Here is a 16,572-nt window from a genome sequence, read left to right on the forward strand (position 1 = left end):
CATTTCTTTTAGCCCAAGCTAACTGTTCTCTCCAGGGCTGCCAGGAAAGAATATCTCTAACTTTACCATGGAAGAACTTTCACCCCCCGCTCTACAGCCCGCCTTATCTCTGCAGTCCTGATCTCCAAACTAAACCCAATTGTAAAGATAAGTGCACTGATGGTCAGTTCTTTAAAGATTGTCTCTCTCTTCAGTTGACTGCCTCTGCTAGTCCTTGGATCTTTGATATCTGGGATCCCTGGGATAATAAGTGGGTAAAGCCATATTTAATATATCTCTATTTGTCAAACTTTGGTCTTCCAGACAGAAAACTCAAACTATATCAAAAATGGGTGAGGGAAAAAATCCCCTCCAAAGTTCTCGAAGAATTAACCAATTCTATCCTTACCTATGAAGGTGAATTTAAAAATCAAGTATCTAATTCCTACTCTCAACCTTTTTCATGGGTAGGACTCATCAAGCAGGGCATCCAAGTTCTCAACCTCACTTCTGTATATAACATTTCTCACTGCTTTCTCTGCGCCTTCCTAAATAAGCCTCCCATCACTGCAGTTCCTTTACCCTATCCACTCAACATCACCAAAAATCCAGATCCTCTTTCTCTTTCTGGAGTTCCTCTCTTCCAAGAAGACCCCACCTCAACCCTCTCGATTTGCTACACCAATCGGCCTACCTCGTTATGTAATAAGACTATCCCAATCAAAACTTCTCTAACCAGCCCGTACTGAACTCATTTCTGATGCAATGGAACCATTCTAAAAACCTTAAACACCTCTTCCCCCCTCCCTTGTGTCCCGGTAATAGTTGCACCACAACTAACCTATTATGAAGAGGAAGAATTTTCAAACCAGCTGAGAACAAGCAGGAATAAACGGGCTGCCTTCCTCCCGGTCCTCCTTGGCCTTACCCTTGCCACCTCTATAGCGGCTATAGGGATAGGCGGGGCTGGCTTAGGCCATAGTATATGGACTACTAACCAACTAAAGGCAGACCTGGAACAGGCCCTTGATAATTCAGCCACCTCTCTAGCCTCCCTCCACAGACAACTGACCTCCATAGCTCAAGTCACCCTACAAAACCGAAGGGCTTTAGATCTACTAACAGCAGAGAAGGGCGGTACTTGTCTCTTTTTACAGGAACAGTGTAGCTATTATATCAACAAGTCTGGCCTGGTCGAGGAGAATATCAACTCTCTCCAAAAACTTCAGGAACAAATCCGCAGTGGTCAGGCTGGTACCGGCCCCTACTCCGAACAATGGTGGAAAAACCCCTTGTTCTCCATGCTAACACCAATTATAGGACCAATTCTAATTCTGTGCCTAATTTTAATACTTGCCCCTTCTTTATCAAGTTCCTACAGGCCCGGATGAAAGAAATCTCTAGGATTACCTATAATCAAATGCTCCTACACTTCTATTCCCCAATACCCCAAGGAGAACTTCACCAGGGAAATATCAAATAGGTAGGGATGACAGCAGGAAGAAGCCGTCCCTCAGCCCAAGAAGTTTCCTCCTGAATGTTCTCCAAACCCTCTTCCTTTTTACCACACATATTCAATCCTTCTAAAAACTTACACCAACAGGTTTCCTGTATCTTAAAATATCCACATGTCCTCCCACTTGAGGGGAACCAGACCAGCATGTCTCATGAGGCTCATCCAGGAGACCATGCATCACTCTGTCCACTTGGCACTCGTAGCAAACAACTGACAATTATTACCTCGCAAGATTTTTCTACTTCCTCACTCAGGTGTTCGAGGACATCGCCTGGTTCAGACCTCACAGCATGGAAATTGATGACCTCCTTAACTGGATGAGGGACTTGGCTTGGCAAGGTTCCCTTCTCGAGTTCTCTCCAGAAGAAGCAATAATTTTTCAATTTTTTTCTCCCCTTTCTTCTCATCACCCCTCACCATATATTATAAAATTAATAACTGCCTTTCTTTTATATGTAACTACAGAGTTGAGAAGTGATAGATATGTGTATTCCAAACTGCCCTCTTGATGTTCCGCTTATCTGTCAGACCTCACCCTTACTGGATTATCGCCCCTGAGACAGAGGAAATTCCAAAAAGCTGACAAACCGCCCCAAGGAGGGGCTCTGGACATACCAGGACTTTTGATTCAACATGCTCGAAGCCCTCCAAGGAGGAGCGTTCCGGATATACCAGGACTTTTGCCTCAGTATCCCCTCAAGCTCTATATAACTCGCCCCTAGTCTGTAACCCTGTGCACTTCTCCTAGAGGAGTGCCCTGGCAGGTCTTTCTCCTCTAATAAAGCCTGCACATCTGGTGATTGAGTGCCATCTCATTCTTACAATATACGATGTTTGGCATTTGTTATATATTCAATAAATGGTAGCTCTACTTATTGGAGGTGTATGCATTTAGAATGCTAGAACTTAGTTTTGAATTTGGACAGATCTGGGATTGGATCCTCACTCTGCCTTGTGCTAGTTTTGTGGGGATCATAACACCTATCTCAGAGTGTGTTTGTGAGGATTATATACAAAAGAGCAATTGGCACATAGCATGGCAATCAGCACGTAACATTCGATGTGAGGTTATCATTTAAAATTTTTTATTACTTTCTGATTAAGAGTGTTCAACTACATTTAGAAAGTACAAAAAGTTAGGAAAGAGAAAATAAAAATCGACCAAACTCCCAGTACCCAGGATGACACTGTCAGTATTGTACCTTGCTGATTGCATTACAGTCTTTCTATGTCTATCAGACTATTATTTTTAAGGTTGTAGACTACAGGGGACCATTTGTATAGACACAGGCAATTCCCCCCCCCCCCCCCCCGCATTATGAAAGGGAAGCCAAAAGTCTCTACCAGTCTGAAAATAGAAACAAAAGGCCCATATAATATATACCGAGTTTCAAGGGAAAAGAGGATAGCTCTTCCTAAATTAGCCTAGATTTGCTGCCACCTGGAAAAAACACAACCCTAAGGGACAGGAGACACTGGCACTATCCAGGAGTGTGAGCGAGTCTAGGGCTACTGGAGACACTGAGCCAAGCTACAGTCTTGCTTCCTGCTAGTTCTGCTGGGGAACTTCCGGTGCTCACTCCAGTCAATAGGGTATTCTAGTCACAGAGGGGTTGTGAGATTTGGCAGAGAGCACAAAGCAAGAAATGCAGACAGAAACACTTAAACCTTGCAATTTGGCACAGGGCAGAAACAAAACCACAATCTCTGAATTCACATATTCTGACATACCCAGTCGAACTGGAACAGAGATAAAAAATTTAAATTGGGCAGCTACCATCAGGATTTATTTCTTCCCTGATGTGCTATGTAGAATTGGCACTTAAGGACTATTTTTTTTAGTAATAATCATTGATAATCTGATAACAAAATAACAGACCAGTTTGTCATTTTTAATTTCTGTGTGTCCCTTTCCTATTATCACTGCCTAGACATTTTGCATTAGTCTTTAAAATGCAAATTTACCTACAGCCATTCATTCTGCCTATTCTAATGCCTGTCAAATAAAGATGAAAGAAAGCTATACCAAGGCAAGTCTGAGATCTGTGTCTCAATCAGTAAAATCTTCAGTGGAACCTTGCACTACTCAAGCAAGAGAGATCTGAGCTCTTGATATGGTTAGAAAATGTGACCTACTTTAAAACCCAGCAGTGTGTGTGTGATGAAATGAAAGTGAATTGTTTTTGCTGAAATCTGACACTAAAAATAGGGCATTGGATCCTTCCCCTGTTGGAAAAAAAAAAGCATTAAAATGAGTGTGTGTCTGTAGGTCTGGGAATATGTCTCCATAGCAACCATTGTCCCACCTCCGCTATCAACAGCATTACCCCTCTCTACAGAAAGAGGTCATATGAAAGCCTTTCCCAGCACCCCTCCTGATCCCTTACTCCATGAAATCTAATTAAAGAGTGAAATGAATTTTAGTGATGGTTCTAGAGGCTGGGAGAAGTCCAAGGTAGGAGTGGACGGGGGTGTTGAGGGAGGATTGCCGGTGGGGGGTTAGGGGGGGACAGGGAGACCTGCCCCTCCACACTGGAGCAGCCCCACACAACTGGGTTCTCATTTTTTAAGAGCCACAGCTCCCACATTGAGGAGCTGCAAGGGAGTGATAAACCTGCCATGCAACGTTATTGCTTTATGGATAGAGGACTGGTTGAGCACTTTATTTCCACCAGGGCTTTTTACATTGTATCTTCTTCCCTTTACACAGCATCCAGTTACCCTCAGATACCCCCACCCACCCCTGCCCCTTATTAAGGAACCTTGTCCCCATTTGTAATCCCACTGTGGTGAGGGGGATTGAAAGCATTACTGGAGATAATAAGGTCTGTCTCTGGTATGAAGCGTGTGAGACAATCACACTTGTGAACAACCCCCACGTCCCCAACCTCGAACACCCTTTTTTGTATAGTTTAGAAGCCTGAAAAGAATAGGGGGGATGGGATGACAAGGGTGGAGGAAGACACTCTAGGGAGGCTGAAGCTGATTTGTGCCAAAGAGCTTCAGGGTTTTTTTAAACATCTGCTGGGAACCTCCCCTCTTCCTTTTTAGCAGCACCCCCCCACCACCGTTAGTGTCCAGCCAGCAGTAGCCTTGGGCAATCCCTCTGCCCCCACTCTGGCCATCCCTGCCCTTGGCTGGGGAGCATCGGTTCCTGATTTCCGTGTCCAAATGTGTTCTCTGGGTTGGATGTCAGTCTGGCAGAGAGTCCCAGCTGGAGCAGAGCTGTCTTCACACGAGGGTACAGTCAGGTCTGGGCTTGCCCGCTGGCAGGCAGGAGACGGGTGGCAGGCAGGTCTGTAGAGCCTCCTGGGAAAGGGGTGAGAGCCTGTCACACACAGTCCTCAACCTGTGCCCTGACTCAGCAGCAGAGAGAGGGACAATGTGAAGAGCAGCACAATGTTCACCACTCAGACCTGGCTCCATCCTAATGGACTGAGTGTGAGTGGGCTGCCCACACGTGAAAGGTGAAAGGTATGATTCGCCAGGGCAGGGTGGCAGGGCACCATGGAGACAGGCACGAGGCAGCCAACGTGTGACTCTGGGCATCTGGAGGACATGACACCAGCTGTGGCATCTGTAGTAGCGCCCACGTCTTCTGCCAACCCTGTAGCTCTATACAGGGAGGGACACCAGTCGCTCCCTGGTGGGCAGCAGTCCTCCAGCTAACATGGTGGGAGCTTCTCTCTGGTCATCTGGTGGAGGCAATGAGGACCCCTTGCTTGCCAAAGACCCCCGAAGCCTCATGGAAAAATTTCGGAAAGACCTACAAGAATGGGTCACGGTCAAGCCAGAGAAATCCCTGTGACTTGTTTTTTGCCCAGGCTGATGTGGCTCAGAGCACATGGCTAATCCATAATATAGTCACAAGAACTAATATTTACTGGGTGCTCACTCTGGGCCAAGAAGCTTTCTAAGCACTACCCATGGACTAGCTCACTTAGATATACAATTGCCTATGAAATAGACACCATTCTTACCACCATTTGACAGGTGAGATAAGAATATGCTCAAAGCCCTACATATAGACATAGACAGCTCTGCTCCAGCTACAAGTGGCAAAGCCAGGGTTAGAGGCCGGGGACCACACCCCAGCCTCTCAGTGTGAGACCTGTACATTCATGGCACAAAACCAATCTCGTCTTCAACAGATCCTCTTCCTTTGTTCAACATGCTTAGGGGTTTTTTTTGAACACTAATATCATTATATAAATAATATCATTATATAAATAATATCATTAGGCCCTGGCCAGGTAGCTCAGTTTGTTAGAGCATTGTTCTGATACACCAGCATTGCACGCTTGATCCCCAGTCGGGGAAGATACAAGAAAAGACCAATGAATGCATGTGGAACAGCCAATCAATGTCTCTGTCTCTGTCTGTCTGTCTCTCTCTAAAATCAACCAATAAAAGTAAATAAATAAATATCATTAAAAGCATATTTAAATGAGAAAAAAAGTCACTGCTAAACCCACCACCCAAAGCAACCAATTTTCCACAGGCCTGTTTCTTCAGTGCGTGCACTTGCATAGTTCGCATAATGAACCATGACTCTGTATTCTGGGAGTCTTTAGTGGAACATTACAAAAGCATTTCCAGCCTGACCAGGCGGTGGCGCAGTGGATAGAGCGTCAGACTGGGATGAGGAAGGGCCCAGGTTCGAGACCCCGATGTCACCAGTTTGAGCGCAGGCTCATCTGGTTTGAGCAAAGCTCACCAGCTTGGACCCAAGGTCGCTGGCTTGAGCAAGGGGTTACTCGGTCTGTGAAGCTCCACGGTCAAGGCACATATGAGAAAGCTATCAATGAACAACTAAAGTGTCACAATGAAGGATTAATGCTTCTCATCTCTCTCCCTTCCTGTCTGTCTGTCTCTATCTGTCCCTCTCTCTGACTCTGACTCTATCTCTGTCTCTGTAAATAGAAATAAAATAAAAAAAGTACTGAAAAAACCCAAACAAACAAAAAACAAAAGCATTTCTATAGGCTTGTTTTACTTATTTTAATTGTTGTATAGCATCCCTTCCAGGTGAGCTACCATGGTTGCCTTAATCAGTCCCCTATTTTGGACAGATTGTTTACAGTTTGTCACCATTTCAAAAGGAAAATACAAAAAACCCAACCTTTGCTCCCACATTTTCCTTTTATTGAATATTTTGACTGTGTCCAGAAGAGAACTGCTGAACTTGTGCAAATGCAGTCATTTTGATGACGTTGGGCCTACATTAAGGTTTACCCCAAGGTTCGGAGTGTGTGAACAGGAAGGGTTTCAGTGGGGGTGACTCTTTCCTGAGGACTTGGGAGGACTGAAAGGGTGGATGGAATTCACTGGAAACACTAATGCCAACGTGCCAGAAACGGGGTGTGTAGCACACTCTAATCAGGCAGACTGAGTGTGGACTTGTAGAAGTGATGTTTTCAACATGGAACCAGATGGATCCCTGGTCACAGTTCAAAAAGCCAGGGCTCCTTAACCCAGTAGGATACAGGCATATGATTCGAATGCTCTCCACAGCCGAGAAACTGCCTCTGTTCCCTTGCCAATACCCAGGATGACACATGTGAGTATGCAAGATGTGTGAATTATTTCCTCCCCTAACCCCTGCTATTGCATGCTCCTAGGCTCAGATATAGAGGCTTGTAAAGTTTTGAATCACCACCGACTGCACTCCCAGTTCCATCTGGCCTCAGCCCCTCTGGGCTAACGGGAAAAATCTCAGAATCTGGCATATCTTTGGATCAGACAATTCTTATTAAACCCTGATAAAAATGAGTTATCTCCTCTTATCTTAAAAGCTCAATGCTGAGCCCTAAATCAGTCAAAACGGCCCCTATAAAAAGGCAAATATAAGTAGAGTCATTCTCAGGAGCTGGCCCTGCACTTGCATGACCCTGAGACTGCTGCTTCTTCAAGCTAGGTGTCCTGGGCAACTTACACGCCCTGTCCCTAGCCAGTCTTGGTCCTGCCTCACAGTCACAGGCAGGCCCTAGCTCGATCACCACTGCCCTTCTCAAGCCTACCTCTCCATTAGACTCTGAATAACCAGCTATACCTGGGCTCCCAACATTGGCAGGTAAAAACAAAAAAAGCCACACACACTAAAAGGTGACAGTGATGAAATGGGTAGATGGGCCATCTTTCCATGACCAGTTTCAAAGTGTAAGTTCAGGGACTTCAACCAGCTGCCGCCCAGGCTTACTGACAAGAGGGCCAGGCAATGCAAACCAGGACTTCAGTAGCCACTGGCACTGTGTGCTTAAGCCTGCTGAGAGGATTAACATTCAACAGCTGAGGGTATTCCCACTGCTGAATGCCTATTACACAATATTACCAGACATTCCCCTATGCAGAGCAGCAGTCTTGGCCCACTGGGTGACTCACGAGGTTCCAACACAAGAGAAAGGGAGCTATCAAGATTTTGGTGATGAGAGAAATTGTACCACGTGGTGACAGAGGAAGGCAGACCGGGTACCTTTTCAGGCTGGATCAAGAAAAAGCTTTGACAGAATGGACACAGTTTTCCTTTATTTGAAGTGTTCACAGGTCTACAGGTCTTGGTGCAAGTTCTTCAGTGTATGAAACAATGCAACAAGTATTCCACCCTGGACAGCTGGGAAAGGGGAGGGATGTGAGAAACAAAAAGGGCACCAGGTGAATTCATGCTTGAATCATAGATTCTCTTGGTAACAAAACCACAGAGAGCTAGGGCTGGGCCAGGTCTAGAGATAACAAGCACCTCTTCCTGGGGTCTTCACCAGCTTCGATTTCCTCATATACCACTTTAACCATACCACTCCCAGAAGCAAGAGCCTTCAAAGCCTTCCTGTTGTTTGAGCCAGTGGTCTCCAGTGTGGGCTGTGTGTACACTGATCTACTGGGATACAGAAAACATGTTAGAATTATCTTGAATAATTATTGGTCCTCTGCCTTAATTCTATTCTTGAAAAGGTATTATAATGGATATCCAATATTAATACATCAATAATAAGTATTCATTTCAACAAACAGCACTCAAAAAATGTACTGATGTGTTGCATGATCAAAAATGTTTGGAAGCCACAGGTCTAAGTAAGAAGATGAAAGTTCAGAGTTTACCTAGTCATCCTTCTCTCTCACTATTTCACTTCTCAGACCACCCACTGTAATAAAATGGAGCTGGTCATCCAGAGATCCCTGGGGTTTTGTTTGTTTGTTATGTTTTCTTGCTTCTGTATCTTGGCTTGTGAAATACCAGCAAATGCAATTGTGTTTACTCAGATACCTTGAGCATCCAACCACTTCAGTAGCAGATTCAGTCCTTTCCAGGATACACCTTCCTAATTAAGCTCTCCAAGGGTAACTACCATGTTTGTAGTTCTCCATGAAATATAGCCTCCTACAGTCTGCTAGGGAAAGATGGTGATTCAGATGTAATCAAATCTCATGAACAAACACTGCAATTACTGCTTCTCCCACTCACAGCTTTCCCACTGCTTGGTGAACTAGGGACCGTCTACAATACATGATAGGAATCATTGCTTCGCTGTGTACCAGCAACACCAGTCTTGATGATAAGACTTAGGCATCACCAAGTAAAAGTAATTTCAGGAGGTACAATTATGGGGACCCAGAAAACCCTTCTCCCCTCTGTAATTCACTCAGTTGGGGGCTCTCCCAAAGCAAACTTGCTGGGGCAGAGATGCCGCATTTGTTTCTACATCCTATGCCTCACGCACCAGTGCCCAGCCAGACAATAGATCAAGCCTCTCATCTACTACCTTTCCCAAGTACCGCCTTGAAGATTGCATTTTCCAAACTCAGCAGCCAGACTATTCCCATCTATCATGCTCTTCTAATAATGTGACATTGACCCTCCTCCCATTCAGTGGTGAACTCGAAGCCCCCTCCCTTTAAGTTTGGGTAGATCTTTGTGACTGCTTCGATCAATAGAGTATGGCAGAAGTAATGCTGTGCAACTTCTGAGTCTAGGTCATAAAAATGCCATGTACTTCTGCAGATATCACCACAAATCCTTTACTATCTTTGGCACCTTTCACACCAGACAAACTGTGTAACTGTAGGTGAGCTGTCTTAAGTTCTTGGAACCTCAATTTATTCATCCATAGAATAGGGATAGTATTAATGCCTACTTCATGAGGATTAAATAAGGCAATCTGTACAAATGCTTAGTGTAATACCCAGCACATAATAAGCACTCATGGTTAGCAATTATTATCAACACTTGGCATATGGTGGGTGGTCAGTTAACATCTGTCCATTGATTAATCAAACTGTGCTATACACAGACTGAAAAGATGACAATCTAGTTCTTATCCAAGGCACAGAAGACTCTCAGTGTCCTGGCTATCAGTGTCTCCAGCCCTCTTTGCACCAGCTGCCTCGGGCACACCGCTCATGACACCCCCCCACACACACACACACACACACCACCACAACCTCAAACTCCATATTGCCTCTCTGGCATTTCCTTTTGCAATTTCCTCTTCCTGAAGAATCCCCTTCAACTCCTCATTCCCCTTTCAACTAATTTTTGCTGACACTTCAGGTCTCAGCTTCTAGCACACCCCTTGGAAGCCTTTCCTGATCTCAAGAGTAAATAAAGCCCTCCTCTCCGCCTACTCTATGAAGGTAGTAGCTCATCCTATGACAATTGCCTGCTCATTTCTCTGTCTCCTCCATCACCCAAAATTTCTTGTAAGGCGGGATCTAAGTACTATTCACCATTGCATTCCCAGTGATCGGGAGAGTTTAGTCAGTAATGGTTACTTGATAAACACTTGCTGAACAAATAGTCGCAAATGAGTAGTAACTGGAAACATTAAGGAAAGGCCACATAGCATTTAGCAACGTCACTTTAAGAAAACAGAGAGGCCCTGGCCGGTTGTCTCAGTGGTAGAGCGTCGGCCTGGCGTGCAGAAGTCCCGGGTTCAATTCCCGGCCAGGGTACACAGAAGTGCCCATCTGCTTCTCCACCCCTCCCCCTCTCCTTCCTCTCTGTCTCTCTCTTCCCCTCCCGCAGCCGAGGCTCCACTGGAGCAAAGATGGCCTGGGCTTTGGGGATGGCTCCTCGGCCTCTGCCCCAGGCGCTAGAGTGGCTCTGGTCGCAACAGAGCGACGCCCCGGAGGGGCAGAGCATCGCCCCCTGGTGGGCAGAGCGTCGCCCCCTGGTGGGCGTGCCGGGTGGATCCCGGTCGGGCACATGCGGGAGTCTGTCTGACTGTCTCTCCCCATTTCCGGTTTCAGAAAAATACAGAAAAAAAAAAAGAAAAAAACAGCTGTGGAATACATTTTGAAAAGATTTCCATCAAAACAGTTTCAAATAAAATCTTGGCCTTAATGGGGTAAGTTTCAGTTATCTGGAAATATGATTTGCTTGCAATGCTTTAACAGAAGATGGTAACTAAATGAGAATGTTATTCTCTAGCTTTTTCACTGGTTTTGCAAATAGGTAAGCTCTTGGGAGGATAGGGGATGGAAAGACAAGACCATGTAACTTCCTTAGTGCCGGGGTGGAGCCTTGGGAACTGAGTATTTGATAACAGACTATAGAAGTTCCAAGCTGAAAAGGAACTTGAAAACTGACTGATGGCTGTTTGAGTGAAAACTGAACTGTTTGTGACCCTGGGGAGGGGACCACAGAGCAGCCGTCACTGGCCAGAAGAAGGGAACACCTCTGATGCCCCAAGGACCTGGCCCTCAGAGTCTGTACTGAATGGCTTTCCAGGAACCCCAGCTGTCCCTGCCAAGATTGCACTTTCTGGTTTAACTACTAAGGCTTTTTGCATAGAACACGTTAATATCTGCTTATTTTTTGTGCAAATGTGATTAGCACAGCATGCTGTATTATTCCTTCCTAAGGAATGCATAGCCTTCTTAAGTTGGGAAAATACCCCAAATTTTCACTGTGATAGGATCCACCAGGGTAAAACAGTGATTTCTAACATAACTGGAGCCACTCAAATTTCCCACAGAAAGATTTCTGCCACTCAAATCTGCACCTTGTTTTATGTGGTCAGAACCTGTTGGAGTAGTGCATGCCATAATCTGTGCTTCTCTGTATGGTGCCTGTCTGTTATCAAATAGCCCAAGACTATGACACAATGGCAATAAGCTTCAGAATGCTAGATGAGTCTCCTCCCTGCCTGGGAAAGCTTTCTTCTAGACAGAACACAACATGCTAGTCTGGGAGAGCTCAGGTTAACTTTTCTGCCACCGCCCAGGAAATATGGAGATAGGTGTGTTCACTCATAGACGATGCCCATTGTTTCTAAATCTTCCTTAGGTTCTTCCCTCCCCCAAGGGAATCACCCCCCCCCACACACACACACACACACAGTCCTGTCCAATGAAGTCCAGAACAGGTGCTGCAAACACATAATTAAGTTTTAATACAACATGAAAAAATGTGGGGGTCCAACAACCCGAGATGCTGCTGTGTTGTGCAATCCAGGGGTGTCAGTCATACAGCTACAGTGTGTCCATAAACTCATGATGCACTTTATACCATCACAGGAAAGCAACAAAAGACGATAGAAATGTGAAATCTGCACCAAATAAAAGGAAAACCCTCCCAGTTTCTGTAGGATGATATGGCAGCATGTGCGCATGCGCAGATAATGACATAACACCGTGTATACCGTGGAGCAGCCCACGGCCATGCCAGTCGAGATGTGGACGGTACAGAGGAAAGGTCAGTGTGTTCTGTGGCTCACTAAATTCGAATCCATGACCAAAGTGCAACGTGAATATCGGCGCGTTTATAATGAAGCGCCACCACATAGGAATAACATTACTCGGTGGGATAAGCAGTTGAAGGAAACCGGCAGTTTGGTGGAGAAACCCCGTTCTGGTAGGCCATCAGTCAGTGACGAGTCTGTAGAGGCTATACGGGATAGCTACCTAAGGAGCCCTAAAAAATCTGTGTGTAAGTCCACATCAAACTGCACTGAATAGGTATGAAACTGGGAGAGTTTTCCTTTTATTTGGTGCAGATTTCACATTTCTATCATCTTTTGTTGCTTTCCTGTGACCAGTCAAAAGTGCACCATGACTTTACGGACACACTGTATTCTGCCAACCGCTTAGAGTGTCTCGTGTTTTTTTTTTAGTTCTCTTGGCACATATGTGAAATCCCCACCATTGGGTTCCTAGGTGCCTATCATCTTTGTCTACCTCCCCTAGGCTGTGGCCTTGGCAGTTGACATTTCTCCTGCTTAAGAATAATACCTACTTTCATGTATAGATAACAAAACACACTGAGGACTTGATATCACATGAAACTCAATGCTCTGGTAAAGGAGTTAGGTAGTCACTGCCCTGTTTTATAAATGAGGTCTCTGACTTGCTAATGGTCACCCACACTAGCCTCATTTCCTGTCTAGACCCTGTCAAGAAAATCCATAGATAGGAATCCTTTCTCTTTCACTCTTTCCTCCCTCCCTCTTTCTTTATTTCTCTCTCTTTCTTAAGTCTTGGTTCCCTCTACTCAGGCCCTTTCTCCCCTGTGCTTATACATATCTACATGTCCCTTTATTAATATTTATAACATTATAATGTAATCGCTGGCCTATATATTCATGTCTTGTTTTAGAATCTGACCTCCCTGATTCTCTTTAATGCCTTGACCCTAATGCCATGAACACTGCTTTCATGTGTCAGTGGAGAGTGTGGGGTAGAGCCTTGTTACTCAAAGTGTGGTCTGAGGACCAGCAGCATCAGCATCACTCAAAAACTTATTTTTTAAAATGTTTATTTTATTATTATTTATTTTATTTTTTTAGAGAGAAAGAGGAAGGGGGAGAGACAGAGAGAGACAGGAACATCAATCTGTTCCTGTATATGCCCTGATTGGGGATCAAACCAGAAACCTCTGTGCTTTGTGACACTCCTCTAACCAACCAAGCTATCTGGCCAGGTTACTCAAAAGCTTGTTAGCAATGCAGACTCTCAGACTCCAACCCAAATCTATTTAATCATAATCTGCATTTTGATAGGATTTTAGGTGATCTGTATGCACATTCCAATTTGAGAAGGCCTAGGTTAGAGGCTAGTACAGGTGGACAGTGACCATGTATTTGTGTGGGTGTTCACAACTTTTTATGGCATCTGACTACCCTCAAAGGAGGCCCTAATTGGTAACCTCTGGAAGCATTCCCTCTGATCACTCAATGTGGCCCTAGTCTCACCCACCACTTCCCTCCTAAATGGTGGCTGAACTGGGCCTATGTAAGAAGTAAAGAAAATGAGCCTGCTGGTGGGCTTCGCTCAGAGCAATGAAACAGTTGCTACTTCCTTAAATCAAATCTTATCACCACAGCAAAACTGATATGGCAAATTCCCTGTATTCCAGCTGGCTGTCTACTTCTTCCAGGGAAGACTTTTATCAGTTAGTTCAGCTGCTTGTTGGTGAAGACCAGGCTTGGCATGGGATGAAATTACTGATTGGGGAAATCCTGCAGGTTCTCTAGGATTACAAATGGGAGACCAACCGACTAAATTATATAACCAGGCTTCATCTAGCAAGTGCTAGGGCTTTCCCAAAGCTTGCTCACAAAAGTCTGATGAACCTGTTCATGACTACTATGATCGTCTTCAGATTGTTTTCAAAGAAAATTCTGGCTTCTTCGGGTGTTAATTTCACTTGAGTAGCTTTTAACTCTATGTTTATTAATGGACTAAACCAAGACCTTTCTCTTTAGGTTAAAAGGACCAAAATGGAACCACACTCACTCTAGATTTGGTCAATTTAGCAAATCAGCTTGCTCATAACCTAGATGAGTCACCTGAAAGAGAAAACACTAGAAAACTTAATTTTTGACTCTGGTAAATGAAGATCCTTATGCAAAATCAAAACAAAACCTCCTCGTTTCTGCTGTCATTGCATCAAGCCAGCACGTTGGAAAAGAGATTTTCACACACAAGAGAGTAGAAAGGGAGAGGCCTGAGAGAAAGGCAAGGGGGGAGGATGGGAACCATTAATTCTTAGTTGCTTTGTATATGTGCCTTGATTGGGCAAGCCCATGGTTTTGAACTGGTGACCTCAGCATCCCAGGTCGACTTTATCCACCGTGCCCCCACAGGTCAGCCCTCTTCAGCCCTTCAGCCCTTCCAATGTCCTGCCAATCAACCCTTCCAATGTCCTCCTAATTCCCAGTGAGTCGGCTTCAAGGGACTAACTACATGGGGTCTTCCTGATCCTCTTTAAGCCTCTTGGAGAAACCACTCTTTATGTTGAGAATGACTCTCTGTCCTTCCTGATGCTGGTGCCCAGCCCTGCTGCCATAAAGCAGCCCTGGTGTCCTAAAACCATGTCAGTAGTGGGGAGCCCCAGGGAAGCTCAGCAGGTTCCTGTCTCTCAACCTATTCCCTTTAGTCTGAGCTCTTTGAGAGATACTCACCCTTTTCTCCTTACCTCCCTCTGCTCTTATTTATCAGGCTGAGACTTCTTGGAAAAGTATCATGCCAGAATTTCTTTCTCCCAGATGGAGGAACTATTGATAGTTCTAAAATTTAACAGTAACAGCCTGACCAGGCAGTGGCGCAGTGGATAGAACGTCGGACTGGGATGCAGAAGATCCAGGTTCGAGACCCTGAGGTCGCCAGCTTGAGTGTGGGCTCATCTGGTTTGAGCAAAAATTCACCAGCTTGCACCCAAGGTCTCTGGCTCAAGCAAGGGGTTACTTGGTCTGCTGAAGGCCCATGGTCAAGGCACATATGAGAAAGCAATCAATGAACAACTAAGGTGTCGCAATGCGCAACGAAAAATTAATGATTGATGCTTCTCATCTCTCCGTTTCTGTCTGTCTGTCCCTGTCTATCCCTCACTCTGACTTTCTCTCTGTCTCTGTAAAAAAATAAAATTAAAATAAAAAAAAATTAAAATAAAAAATAAAATTTAACAGCAACCATCAAAATAGCTAATCAGGTGAATTTAATTACCTTTTAACATCTTTTATTTGCTCTATAGCTGAATCTGGGAGCCCTAATCACTTGTCCCTATAGAATCAGTTACTATCCTCTTTATGGGCAAAATCTACAGTGCCCCTTTGATCAAGATTCAGATAGATCCCTCAAAACCCCTTCCCAGAACCAATCAAAACCCCATAAAAAACGAAGCCATTCAAGGCATGAAGTTCTAATAGAAGATGATAATTCTTCGGGCCTCACTGTCCCTGCACTAGTCCCTGATCCTTTGTTGTTCCTAACCCTCACATACTACTAACATCCATCCCAACTGAAAGTGAATTCTTTACTCTAACTGATGTATGCAAGTGTGTTCTTTAGCATTCCAGTTGATGAAGCTAATCAATCCATTTTTGCCTTTACTTGGGAAGGAAAACAATTCACTTAGACCAGCGATTTTTCAACCAGAATGCCACAAGAATTTTTTAAACATGCAATACCTGACTATTTAGTCAGGGGCTTTACCTCTTTTCCCTTAGATTGTCCAATTTTTGAAAAGATGACAGTAGTTAATACAACAATAGCCATCCAGTACGAATGAATCAAAATCACACCTATTCTTTTGTCAGATCAGCAAAAAATGTATTTTGGGGGTGTGCCACAGAATTGTAGTAATTAGTTTACGTGTGTTCTGCAATGAGAAAGGTTGAAAATCGCTGACCTGGATAGTAATGCCTCAGAGTTTTCCTGAGAACCCTTCTTTTTTTTTTTTTTTTTTCCTGAGAACCCTTCTTAGTTCTCACAAATCCCAAAGAGTGATCTGGATGATATAAAGTTCCCTAGGGTTCTGTTTTGTTACAATATGTGGGAGACTTGCTTCTTTGCTGTTCTTCCCAAGTATCCTCACAGGAATATAGCATCCACCTGCTAAAGCTTTTAGCCTTTAAGGGGTTTAAAGTCACCAAGGAAAAATGGCAGTTTGCCCAAAACCAAGTTCAATATTTAGAGTAACTGATATCAGAACAAAATCTGCGCCTAGAGTCAGACAGGGTTTATAGTGTCCCAAGCTTCCCCAAACTCAAAACTATGTATCAAGTGTGAGATTTTCTGGAGTTAATTGGTTACTGACAAAATTGGATTTCAAATCTCTCCCTTATGGCCAAACCTCTGTATGT

This window comes from Saccopteryx leptura, chromosome 3 (assembly GCF_036850995.1).
Source record: "Saccopteryx leptura isolate mSacLep1 chromosome 3, mSacLep1_pri_phased_curated, whole genome shotgun sequence".
Classification (NCBI taxonomy): domain Eukaryota; kingdom Metazoa; phylum Chordata; class Mammalia; order Chiroptera; family Emballonuridae; genus Saccopteryx; species Saccopteryx leptura.